A 12,511-nucleotide genomic window follows, 5' to 3' on the forward strand; every position below is an offset into this window, starting at 1 on the left:
CTAACTCCCTCTGCTCTCAGCGAGGCACACTAAGGTCGAAGATAATTGTGTGTCAAGAGGCAGATGAGACAACCCTGGTCAGCAGCCATCCCGATGTGATGCCTCACTCTGTGCCTTCTTCAGTTCTAACAAGCTTTCTTACATTTGTACCAATGGAATCAGGTCATAAATCACTCACCAGATAACAGATGATGTCTAAAATATCCATTAACAGACATATAAAAGATAAAGCTCCTTTGCTGCAGCTTAATTAAAGATGGTGAAAGTACCATAATATATTTTCAGTGGTTGCTTACTAATACATGATGTTTGCTAGCATGTGCACCAAGTTTCAGAGCTGCATATGCCATATCAATGTCAGAAATTGGACCAAATGGCTAATTTGGCCAATCTCACCACTTTGAAATGTTTGCAAATGTCAACATGTCCCAAGTCTTAATCTGTTCTAACATGCTTTCTGGGAAGGAATTGGAAGAGAACATTTTGATGGGGGGGAAACTCCTATTTCTTCTAGCTGTTGATCTGTCTGATAATACAAAAAGAAAAAAAAAAGTCATACTACTACTACTACTACTACTACTACTAATAATAATAATATTTATACAAATAATACATTTAATTTGCATAGCGCTTTTCAGAACACTTTACAGTTTTTACATAGGCACAAGAGCACAGACAAGGTACATAAACAGAGAAAAAACACACAGGTACAAAGCAGAAGACAAAACTAGAGAGGTGGGCAATGAGAAGAGAAAAGCCGGAGAAGTCAATTAACAGGAAAAGGCAAGTTTGAAGAGGTGAGTTTTGAGGGCCTGTTTGAAGGATGGTCAGGGTGTTTGATTGTTTGATGTGTTGCCAGGGAGTGCGTGCAAGAGAGAGTGAGAACTTGTCATCACACTATAACCAGTTTGGCAACTCCAGGAAATTGAAATCATCTCCAAATTACCTTGGAGCTGCTCAGACAGGCATTTCCTGGTAAGAGGTAGGTGTATGACACAAGTGTACTTACAAAGAACCAGTTCCAGAGAATACTTATGTCCTGTGTGTGCTTGTATAATCATTACTCTGTTTGAGCTGAGGATAACAGAAGCAAAAAATAAGGTGGCCTGGTTTGTTTTCTATTTTGCAAGCGTGTAAAACGTTGTACACCCCAGGTTTTCACTTTTTCATAATTCTTGTTAAGCAAATGAAAGTTATTAAGTGAATAACTAAAGTAAAGATGATCTACCATTGTTGTAAGAGATTAAGGCTGTCCCATGCAAGAAATAGGCAAGAATGTATATTACAAGGGTATATACACATACTTTCACAAAATATTTTACCAAAACCAGCAACCAGGATACAAAGAGCACATGTAGGCAATAACAGAATGTGCAATTTCTCTAGTAACCTCTAATTACTGGAGACACTACCTATATAATCGAAAAAAGTTTGCATTCCTTTTAAAACTAGATGTACCGCAGAGCGGTACAAAATATGACCGCCGCCCAGTCCAGCACATTTTTTCCACAAAAATAAATCACGCTGAAAGGCCTATATGATTCTGTCTCACTAAATTGCATTATCCACACTCAATTCTCACTGGTATCTGCTAGACAACAAGTACCAAAACATGATTAGTTCATACATTTTACATGTAAAATTCATTTTATAAAACCCCACCCCCATCTTGCCTGTTCATAATTCTGAGAAAGTCTTGTGTGCATGTGTGCGTGCACATGTTTATGTTTATGTGTGTGTGTGTGTGTGTGTGTGCTTGTGTGTGTGCCTGCATATGTGCCTGTGTTTGTGCATGTGCATGCATGCGTACATATGTCTACTGTGTGAGTATGTGTCATACGTATGATTACTGTGAATGTATGTGTGTGCGTGTCAGTGGTGGAATGTAACGAAGTACAAATACTTCGTTACTGTACTTAAGTAAATTTTCCACGTATTTGTACTTTACTTAAGTAGAATTTATAGTGCATACTTTTGACTTTTACTTCGTTACATTTTACAGCAATTATCTGTACTTTTACTCCACTACATTTCTACAACACCATCGTTCCTTTTTACGATACATTTTATGATCAGATTTTTTTTCTCTCTGACAAACACGTTTGTTTTACCAGGGGGCGGGGTTGCTACCACAGATTCTGGAGCGCTACGTGCCCAGCTTCTAAATCTTTAAAACATAAGCTTCTAGTCTAGACCAGGCAAAGCGTGAGCTTGTAGCCATCTGCATTCGGTAGGCTATATTCACCAGACCCATGGCTACACTGGACATGCAACTGTGTTCTGTGCCTTTCTCTGTCTGTTATCTTAGCGTTAGGGCCTCCTCTCCGATGAGATTGCTATCCGCGGATCAGCGAAGTTACAGGCTATGCCCATGCTTCTGTCACACGTCTGATCATTTGTGGCACAAATGAATGGTAGACTATTATAGAACCGCTGGCCGAAAAAAACTTAGCATTTTCCAGATTAGGAAATATTTCTTAATTGTGTGTGATCAAATAAAGAGGCATAGCCTACAATTGGGGGGTAGAAATGTGAGTGCTCATTCAATGTCTATGTGCGTCTACGCAAGTGAAACTAAACCTAATCATAAAGACACCTTTCTCAGCAACTTTTCTGTTCAATCAGCAGAATTGGCATTACGATCCACCCGACGTTTCCCTGGTCTACCCCGATAAAATTCAGGCTCTCGTGTTTTGCTGAATGATATACTCAGCAGATCACCCTAGTAGATAAACAGAATTACAGTCTCTAGAATTGTAGGTCAGAATGTAAACTGGGCCACAGATGGTAAGCACAATTGCATTAGCTTAAAACTATCTAGTCGAGTATAACCTAAAACTAGCTTAATTAAAATGCCACAGCCCATACAAATTTTTCTTTTAGAATATAGATATTAAGAGAATAAATCATTATGCAAATACTTTTACTTTTAATACTTAAAGTACATTTAAAACCAGGTACTTTTTACTTTTACTTAATAGTAGGGGGCCTTAAGCACATTTTCGCGCAAATTCATCTAAAAGCGCCAAATTTGGCACAGATGTAGCTTAGGTCATACTGAAATGATTTAGCTAGGGCGCCGGAGTCAACGGCCCTTGGGGCCAAGATGGCGGCCAAATCCAATATGGCCGCTGCGCGAAAAAGGTTCCGGCTATAACTTTTGAACTACATGAGTTACAAATACAAATTTGATATATTTTTCAGCTTAATTGATCATGGGGAATACATAGGAATGTTAATATTTATGACCCGGTGCATCTGGACCCCTTATTCCTCCAATTCTAATATGGCCGCTGTCCAAAAAAGCAGTTTTGGCTGTAGTATGGGGCCTTACACCCCATTGTTTGTGCAAATTAATCTACAAGCACAAAATTTGGCACGGATGCAGCTGAGGGCATAATGAAATGATTTAGCCAGGCCGCCCGAGCCAATGGTCCCTGAGACCAACATGGCAGCCAAATCCAAAATGGTTGTCGCCTGAAAGGGATTCGGCTATAGCTTTGGAGTCAAATGAGATACAAATACAAACTTGATGTCTATTAGACCTTTTTTTGATGGGAAACCCATAGGAATACTTACATTTATGATTGGGTATATTACCCCCCAAATTCCCTAAATTCAATATGGCTGCTGTCCGAAAAAGGGTTTTGGCTTCAAATTTTGAACCAAATGCGCTACAAATGAGGATGTTGTCTCTATTTTTTTAGTTTATTGACCACAGGAAGTCCATTGGCATATTTATATGTACGCTTGTGTAAGTCTGGAACCTGTATTCTTTTCAAGACTTTGGTTGAAAATCTTTTTTTACCACAACTTTGAAGGTTATTCTCAATGTGGATTAATTTCCTTATAAAAGTGGAATGCTTTCAGTGTACCACAGGTGAATACATTTCGAAATGTAATCATATAAGAAAGAATAAGACATAATTTTTATTGCGAGGCAATATTTATAGTATGTCAAATTGTTAAAAGAATAATATAGTCAATTTGTCCAAAACTCTTCAAAGGTTTGCTTAGCATATCAAAAAAACAGCAATAACATAAAAATAACAACAGTGAATTCTCATGGTTTCTCTCATGAATTTTTGCCTGAAGAAGACCCAGCAGGGTCGAAACGTTGCCTGTTGTGCATTAAACATATTGGAGTCAAAAGCAGTGTTGCGGACATTATATTTTTTTCAATTGAGTAAGTTTTAATATGTACTGCACCTGCCAGAAGGTGGGATGTGCACACAATAACTGTTTGCTCTCTCATGAATTCTCATTCTCATGGTCTCTCACACAAGTCATAAGAACAAAACACTTATAGAAAAAAGTACACCTGGTTAGGAAGGAAGTTGGTAGGAAAGGACGTAGTTGGCTAAACACTGTTGTTGGTCATCTTCTGAGAGGGCACAGGTGACCACTACATGGACCCATTAAAATTTGCATACCGTCCAGAGGTGGGTGTGGAGGATGCCTTAATCTACCTGCTTCATAGAACACACTCTCACCTGGACAGGGGCTGGCAGTATTGTGAGGATCATGTTCTTTGATTTCTCAAGTGCTTTTAACACCATACAGCCTATGCTGATACGTGACAAGCTTTGAAGGATGCAAGTAGACACCTCCACAACTTCATGGATTACTGATTACCTGACTGACAGACCACAGGTTGTGAGAATGAAAGGGTGTGTGTCTGAACAGGTAGTCAGTCGCATAGGAGCACCTATGCAGGGACTGTGTTGTCTCCTTTTCTTTTCACACTGTACACCTCAGACTTCCAGTACAACTCTTAGTCATGTCACCTGCAGAAGTTCTCAGACAGTTCACAGACTGCAGTTGTGGGGTGTGTCAGTGATGGTGAGGAGACGGAGTACAGACAACTGGTGGACCACTTTGTGACATGGTGCAGAAACAACCACCTTGTCTTGAATGTGGCTAAGACAAGGGAAATAGTGGAGGACTTTCGTAGGGCCACATAAGTATATATACTCTTTTGATCCCGTGAGGGAAATTTGACTCTGTATTTAACCCAATCCGTGAATTAGTGAAACACACTCAGCACAAAGTGAACACACAGTGAGATGAAGCACACACTAATCCCAACGCAGTGAGCTGCTTGCTTCAGCGGCGCTCGGGGAGCAGTGCCGTTAGGTGCCTTGCTCAAGGGCACTTCAGTTGTTCCTACTGGTTGGTGTTTGAACCGGCAACCCTCCGGTTACAAGTCTGAAGCGCAAACCAGTAGGCCACAGCTGCAGAGCAGACTCTATTTTTTGAGAAAGCTTAGGTTATTTAATGTGTGGTCATGGTAAAAAAAATTGTTTTGATCTGTAGCTTATTCGGTTCAAAAGTTGTAGTCAAAACCCTTTTTCCGGACAGTCACCAGATTGCATTTGGGGACTTTGAGGGTCCACATATACCCAATCATAAATATATATATGTTGTGTTTCCCATAGCCAGAAAAGGTGAAATATTTATGAATTTTTTTATTTGTATCTCATCTGGTTCAAAATATGCAGCCTAGAGTAATCCCTTTTCAGGTGGCGGCCATATTGGATTTGGCAGCCATCTTGGTCCCAGGGGCCACTGGCTCCGGCATCCTCGCTAAATCATTTCAGTATGCCCTCAGCTGCATCCATGCCAAATTTTGTGCTGGTAGATAAATTGGCGAAAACAATGGGGTGTAAGGCCATATTGGAATTGGAGGATTAAGGGGTCCAGATATACTGGGTCATAAATATAAACATTTATATGTGTTTCCCATGATCAATTAAGCTGAAAAAGACATCAAGTTTGTATTTGCAGCTCATGTGGTTCAGAACCCTTTTCGGGCAGCGGCCATATTGGATTGGCTGCCATCTTGGCCCCGAGGGTCTCTGGCTCCGGCGCCCTAGCTAAATCATTTCAGTATAACTTGAGCTACATCTGTGCCAAATTTGGCACTTTTAGAAGAAATTGCGCGAAACAACCTATTTATGTGCTTAAGGCCCCCCACTATAAGTAGGGTTGTCATTGTGGTACTTTTACTTTTACTAAAGTAAATATTTCTCTGTGTATTTGTACTTTTACTTAAGTACTGAGATTCATAACTTCCTCCACCACTGGTGCGTGTGTATCTGTTTATGCACATGTGTGCACATGGAATGGGTTAAGATGACCCCTGGAGGCAAACATACGGAAAAAATTGGTCATCCTAGGCCCTACGGTTCTCAAGATATTCACAGAAAACTGTGTCTGCCCTACCCTCCTTTCGGGGGGTCCAGTCCAGCGGGGGGGCTACAGATCAAAACGAAAAATGATGGTTCCATGCTATCCATGTGGGGTTACATGCCCACCAAGTTTCGTGTACCCCGGTTCTTTCAGTGTCCCGGGAATCCTTGTTGGTGTACGGTCACTAAATGTACACATACATTATTTTATTGTAAGGCCCCCCATGAACGAAAGTTCACAAAACTTCGCATACATTCGGAGGGTGTCATAATGATCCTACACTTTCAATTTTGTGCAGTTTTGTCCATGTCAGCCAGAGATATTGTGATGAAAACACCTATTTTTTTTTTTTTAATTTTTAACTAGGTGGTGCTATACATGAAATAAGTGATAATGGGATGGGTTGACATGTCCCCTTAAGACCAACATACAAAAAAAAGGTGGATCTCCTAGGCCCTACGGTTCTCGAGATATTCACAGAAAACTGTCTCCGGCCACCTACAGGCCAGTTGGTGTATAGTAACATAAATGAATTTATTGTGTGGCCCCCCCATGAGCCGAATTCCACGAAACTTGGCATGCATTCAGAGGGTGTCATAATGATCCTACACTTCCAATTTCGTGCAGTTTTGACTATGTTAGGTCACAGATACCTGCGATTACAACACCTCATTTTTACTTTTTTGTGTTTAACTAGGTGGCGCTATACATGAAATGAGTGGTTATGGAATGGGCCCTTGAGATCAACATACAAAAAAAAAAGGTCCTCCTAAACCCTACGGTTCTCGAGATATTCACAGAAAACTGTGTCTGCCCTACCCTCCTTTCGGGGGGTCCAGTCCAGCGGGGGGGCTACAGAAATGAAAACGAAAAACGATGGTTCCATGCTATCCATGTGGGGTTACATGCCCACCAAGTTTCGTGTACCCCGGTCTTACAGTGTCCCAGGAATTCTTGACGGAAATTTGGACATGTAAAAAAGAAAAAGAAAAAAAAAGTGTTCGTCCAGCATGTCTCTGGAGATGCTACTTATCCAGTTCCGCTAGTATATTTACTAACCACTGTACTGGGTGTGTTTACTTGCTGTCCCTAGTAAGTATCTAAGCAGTCACTGCTTACTGCTCCCAGAGTAGCCTATTCATTACTTAAGGGTAGGCTAAATGCAGAGGTGAAATTCCTGTGCATATAAAAGCACAGGCCCATTATATAATGCTAAATCTAAATGTTACTCTAATCAGAATCTCTAGTTTGAGTAAAAGACACCGCTTAGTAGAGCTGCTAGCTGAAGACCTGAGTCGTAACCACAAAACACCAATCTTATTTTCAACAGTGCAGAGGGTTCAGAATGATGGCCTTTTAGGGAGAGTTTAAGAGGAAAAGCATGTGTTGAATGGTTAAACATTCACAAAAATAATCAAGCCAGCTAAGAAACCATAGGTCACCCAACTCCTCTTGTGATTGGTCAGCTGTCAAAAAATGCCTGACAGGGGTTTTCCACCTGGAAAGTAGGATAGATCTTGGCTGTCCAACACAGCAAGCAACTACCTGAGACTACAGCAAAGGAACACACTTTTACTCAGACTGCATCTCACTACTACGGTGTGCATATTTAGGCATACAGTATTAGGACATACTCGGACAACTTTTCATCTGAGGCTGTTTCACCTGATGTCGTTTTGCCTGACAGGGATTTTCCTGACACTTGACACTTTTTTACTTGACGGTGTAGTTCCGTAATGACAGACGTTTTCCCCTGAGACCTGGCAGCTTTTCATCTGATGTCTGAGACATGACTGTGTAATTCCGTAAACTTGACAGAAGTTTTCCTGAGACCTGATGCCTTTCCATCTGATGTCTGACACCTGACTCTGACATCTGAGGATGTCCTAATATGTACACCATACATTTGGGGCAGCTGTGGCCTACTGGTTAGCGTTTCGGACTTGTAACCGGAGGGTTGCCGGTTCGAACCCCGACCAGTAGGCACGGCTGAAGTGCCCTTGAGCAAGGCACCTAACCCTTCACTGCTCCCCGAGCGCCGCTGTTGTTGCAGGCAGCTCACTGCGCTGGGATTAGTGTGTGCTTCACCTCACTGTGTGCTGAGTGTGTTTTACTAATTCACAGATTGGGATAAATGCAGAGACCCTGGGATTAAAAGAGTATAGACCCTTTCAACAATAAAAACAAAAACAATGCTTGAACGTTCTATTTGGTTCCCAATCTACTTCCTCTGCATTAAGATAACATATGGAATGTTAAAACGGAAGTCTTGTGGGGCCAACTATGATGCTGATAATGGAACTCTCTTGAAAGGGTCTACTATCCTACATACTACAGGAGCAATAGCTGGATGTTAGGCCGCTGAATTTATGTAGGCACTGTAACAAACTACAGTGCTGCATTAAAGAGGAGAAAGATGATAAGTAATTCCTTAAACATGCTTGGGGCATGCATGGTGCTGTATTTGTATGAGGCCTGGGGCTTTTTTTTTTAAAGAGCCTCATACAAAAATAAAGCATCATTAAAATGAACCTCTCCATGCTCACTGTGGGGAACTAATGAAGAGACTTGGGAGGTGAGTAATACGTGTTTAAATGCCCCTTGCTGGGGGACGAGAGTGGGACCGTGTGGCAGAGTTACTCCACTGCTGTCCTTCTCAGAGAGTATGAGTCAGAAGACTTACTCCAGTGAGGGGAAGAGAGTTGACGGGGAGAGCCCCTGGTCAGGCCCTCTACGTGGACATAAACCAGACCGCATTTCTGCTTCCCTGCTTGCCTCCTTCCATCTAACCTCCCTCAGGCCTTCCATCTCTGTTGTATCTGACATGACAGCTTTAGAAATGTGACAGCTGTCCTTGTCCTTCTGTCCAACCATTCAAAGTCACTTAGAAACACAAAGGAAAACAAACACACACATATATAGAGGAGGATTCTCTGTGAGGGAACATAGTAAGAGCCCTTGAGAGGAGCTTGGTAACCTTTATCATTTGTAGCCCTGAGAAATTAGATGTATTTTGTGCTTTTAACCAGTTCTTGCCATGTTAAATTAAAGGCTTTTAAAAATATATTTTTTCAACCTCAGAGTGCCTCTTCAATTTCTTTTTTTCTTTTTTGGATTCTCACTTCACCCGTCGCAGAAGAGCACCGGAGCAAGGAACTATCTGAAGTCTCCTGAGCGCCCTAAGCCCCTTTGTGTCTTCTTAGATGTATAAGGAAACCTTACTCCCTAAATATCTCAACAAAAAAATAATAATATTTTAACTAACCCTGTCTTGACAGGTTTGTAGCTATGTTAGTAAGATTGTAAACTGGTGTAGCTATAGCAGCTGTAGCATAGACAGTATGGCAAAACTTTCAGTTTGTTGAAGTCTGTCAGGACTATTAAAAATACAATTCAAATAATATTGTTTGGATTTACATAAACAACTCACATAGACACCAACAACTTTGCTTTGGAGCCACACACAGACAGTTTACACTGATGTAAAATATGATATTCTACTACACACTGACATACATGGACTGCCAGTGAATCTGTCAGAATTCATTGTTATATTTGTACTGTAGTATCACACTTTAACTGTAAGCTGATCTGTACCTGTCTCCCTATGGCAAATGTAGCTTGGAGGATCAAAATAGTTATTTTGTTCAAACCTTTCCTTAGACTGGATTATACCTTTCCAAGTCAGATGACACAAAGAGGCAAAAGCCTTCAGCATTTTGAAATCTTGAAGTTACAATGGCAATCCTCACAGAAAATGCACCAGAAGCAGTATAAAAGCATGTAGAGCATAGGCTCAGTGATCTCCTGTCCTTTTCACCAGAAGCAATCGGTTGAAACACTTGCTACTGCTTCTGCACATAAACCCATTCTATGCGTCTACTCTATGCACTGTTGCAAAACACACTGGAAAAAACTATAGTGGTGTCGGCAAAAAGTCTAAATTTTTCCTGAATACAGTTGTTTATGTGTCTTTTCCCCCCACAAATACTTTGGGAAAACGCCACTCCACAGGCCAGATGTCGGTCAAAACTAGGTTCTATCCATGGTAACGCAACAATGGGCTGTTCTGATTCTTTATTGTGAAACCTCACAACTAGTACACTGCCCATCTACAGTAAACCAGAAGTACTTAGCTGTGGTGTTTACTGCTTAAAGCGATGGTTCGGAGTAATTTCATTCTAGGGTCCTTTGCACCATGACCCCGAGCCAAACACCCTCCCAGAACCTGTTTTCCCTTTGTCGAACCCTGGTCGAGTAGCGATGTCAGAAACTAATTACTTTCTGCAGACGCTAATGGAACCAACTTAGTATCTCGTAAATTACCCCAGTAATAATTCCCAGAATGGTACGAAACTTCTACAGTAGTACAACTATATTCTTTACTCATAAAACAAGGCATTGGAAAGTTTGTAAGTACACCAGGAGTTTATTTAACACTTGCCTGATAGCTTCTACTCTGCTGCTATCTACCGCTGCTTCGACGTTACTTCAGTGATTTGGGAAAATAAAAGAATTTTTTTTTGCCAGAGTGAGTTTTTAAGATTGTTTCCCCATGAGATAAGCGAAACTCTTGTTTTTTAAAGAAAGGTAATCAAACTTTGTGCTAGAAATCAAAATTTGTGTCAGTTATCATAGCAAATGACTATGAATCCAACCTATATATTATGCCCACTCCTGAAGCTTCTCCCTACAATAGTAGCACACAGTACAAAGTGCTTCCAACCAACAGTCGAAGGTGCTCCTCAGAGTTTGTTAAACCTGTTTCCGAATTATCCCCCTGATGACACACACTGAGAACACCGACAGAAGTTCACATGACAGAACACCGTCAGAGAAGAACACCCTCAGAACAGAGCACCCTCAGAACAGAGCAATAATAGAAAGAGGAAGACAAAGGCAGAAATGAGTGACATGATGGCGGCCTTGACATGCAGAAGAAACAGTATGATTAATCCATGCACCTGTGCCAACAGCAAGAGAATCACTTCACATGTTCTTTAATTTTTACATTTCTGTGAGTGATATTTATGTATGTGAGATATGTGTGTTTGTTGTGTTATGGTTAAAAAAGCTACTGGATGCCTAAAATTTCTCTGGAGATTAAAAAAAATCTATCTATTTATCAATCTATCTATCTATCTATCTATCTATCTAGAATGAGGGGCTTGATACCTGAATGAAGGCTTGAATGGAGGTGGAGGGGTGGGGGCAACAGGCATAGAAAGAGCAATGTCGAGAGGCACACAAGGTTTTTCAGAAAAATGATGGGACTCTTTAAACAACAGAATCAATCAGGGAATCAACGGAGCACACCGATGTCGAAGTTGCTTATTTTTATATTAGAATGGTGCAACAAATGACTAATGTTTCAATCTTCATCAGATGTAACCACATCCATGGACTCCATGGACTCTGATGAAGATATAACTACATCGAAACATTAGTCATTTGCTGCACACACAAAAAAAAAACATACCTAACATGCCTAACATACCTGGGCCTACTGGTTAGGAGTTCGGGATTGTAACCGAAGGGTTGCCGGTTTTATCCCCGACCCAGTAGGAAAAATGTGGGTGGGGGGAAGTGGTTGAGCACTGCTCTCCCATGCCCACATCCACGACCGAAGTGCCCTTGAGCAAGGCACTTAACCCCTCACTGCTACCTGAGCGCCGCTGTAGCAAGGCAGCTCACTGCTGCGGGTTAGTGTGTGCTTTACCTCACTGTGTGTTCACTAATTCACAGATGGGATAAATGCAGAGACCAAATTCCTTGTTTACGCAAGTATACTTGGCCTAGAGATTTACATTTACATTTAACTGTTCTTTTAAATCAAATTAATCCACTGAACAATACCATAGTCCTGAAACGTATGGGCTACATGGGCCTGAAGACAAGGCCCGGAAGTCCCTGACACACCTCCTCTGCTGTTTACCACAATATCTAAACTGTGGGAACAGACTGTGCAGTTCTACACAAAATAAAAGTGAAACTAAATTTGCAAACTAAATTTGAAACTAAAGTCGGGCTTTTGTGTTACCTTGCTTACAGACAGACAAACAAGTTGCAATGAAAACATAACCTCCTTGCCGGAGGGAATACAAGGACTCAACACTGCCCTGTAAAATTAAAAATATATAAAATTATATCAGATTGCAATTCGAGAAATCACATTTTGTTGATACATTTGCACAAGGGAGTGGTGAATGAGTCATTCTGTGTCTCAAACTTTCTTTCCACTGGAGTTCCCAAGAAAGATTCCCAGGAAGAACACATACAGCACATACAGCACTACTTATCTTTTATTTTCATCCAAAAT

At 41.0% G+C, this 12,511-nt stretch overlaps 1 protein-coding gene across 4 annotated transcripts in view; it reads right to left on the reverse strand.

Moving 5' to 3' along the window:
* The window catches only part of babam2 (BRISC and BRCA1 A complex member 2), a 54,077-nt gene that overhangs the window by 16,068 nt on the left and 25,498 nt on the right, over positions 1–12,511 (reverse strand). The gene's annotated exons all lie outside the window — the stretch shown is intronic.

The sequence above is a fragment of the Alosa pseudoharengus genome, unplaced genomic scaffold, assembly GCF_046254945.1.
Source record: "Alosa pseudoharengus isolate Yale_2024_CS ecotype anadromous, Long Island Sound unplaced genomic scaffold, YU_APseudo_1.1 YU_APseudo_1.1_scf_22, whole genome shotgun sequence".
NCBI lineage: Eukaryota > Metazoa > Chordata > Actinopteri > Clupeiformes > Clupeidae > Alosa > Alosa pseudoharengus.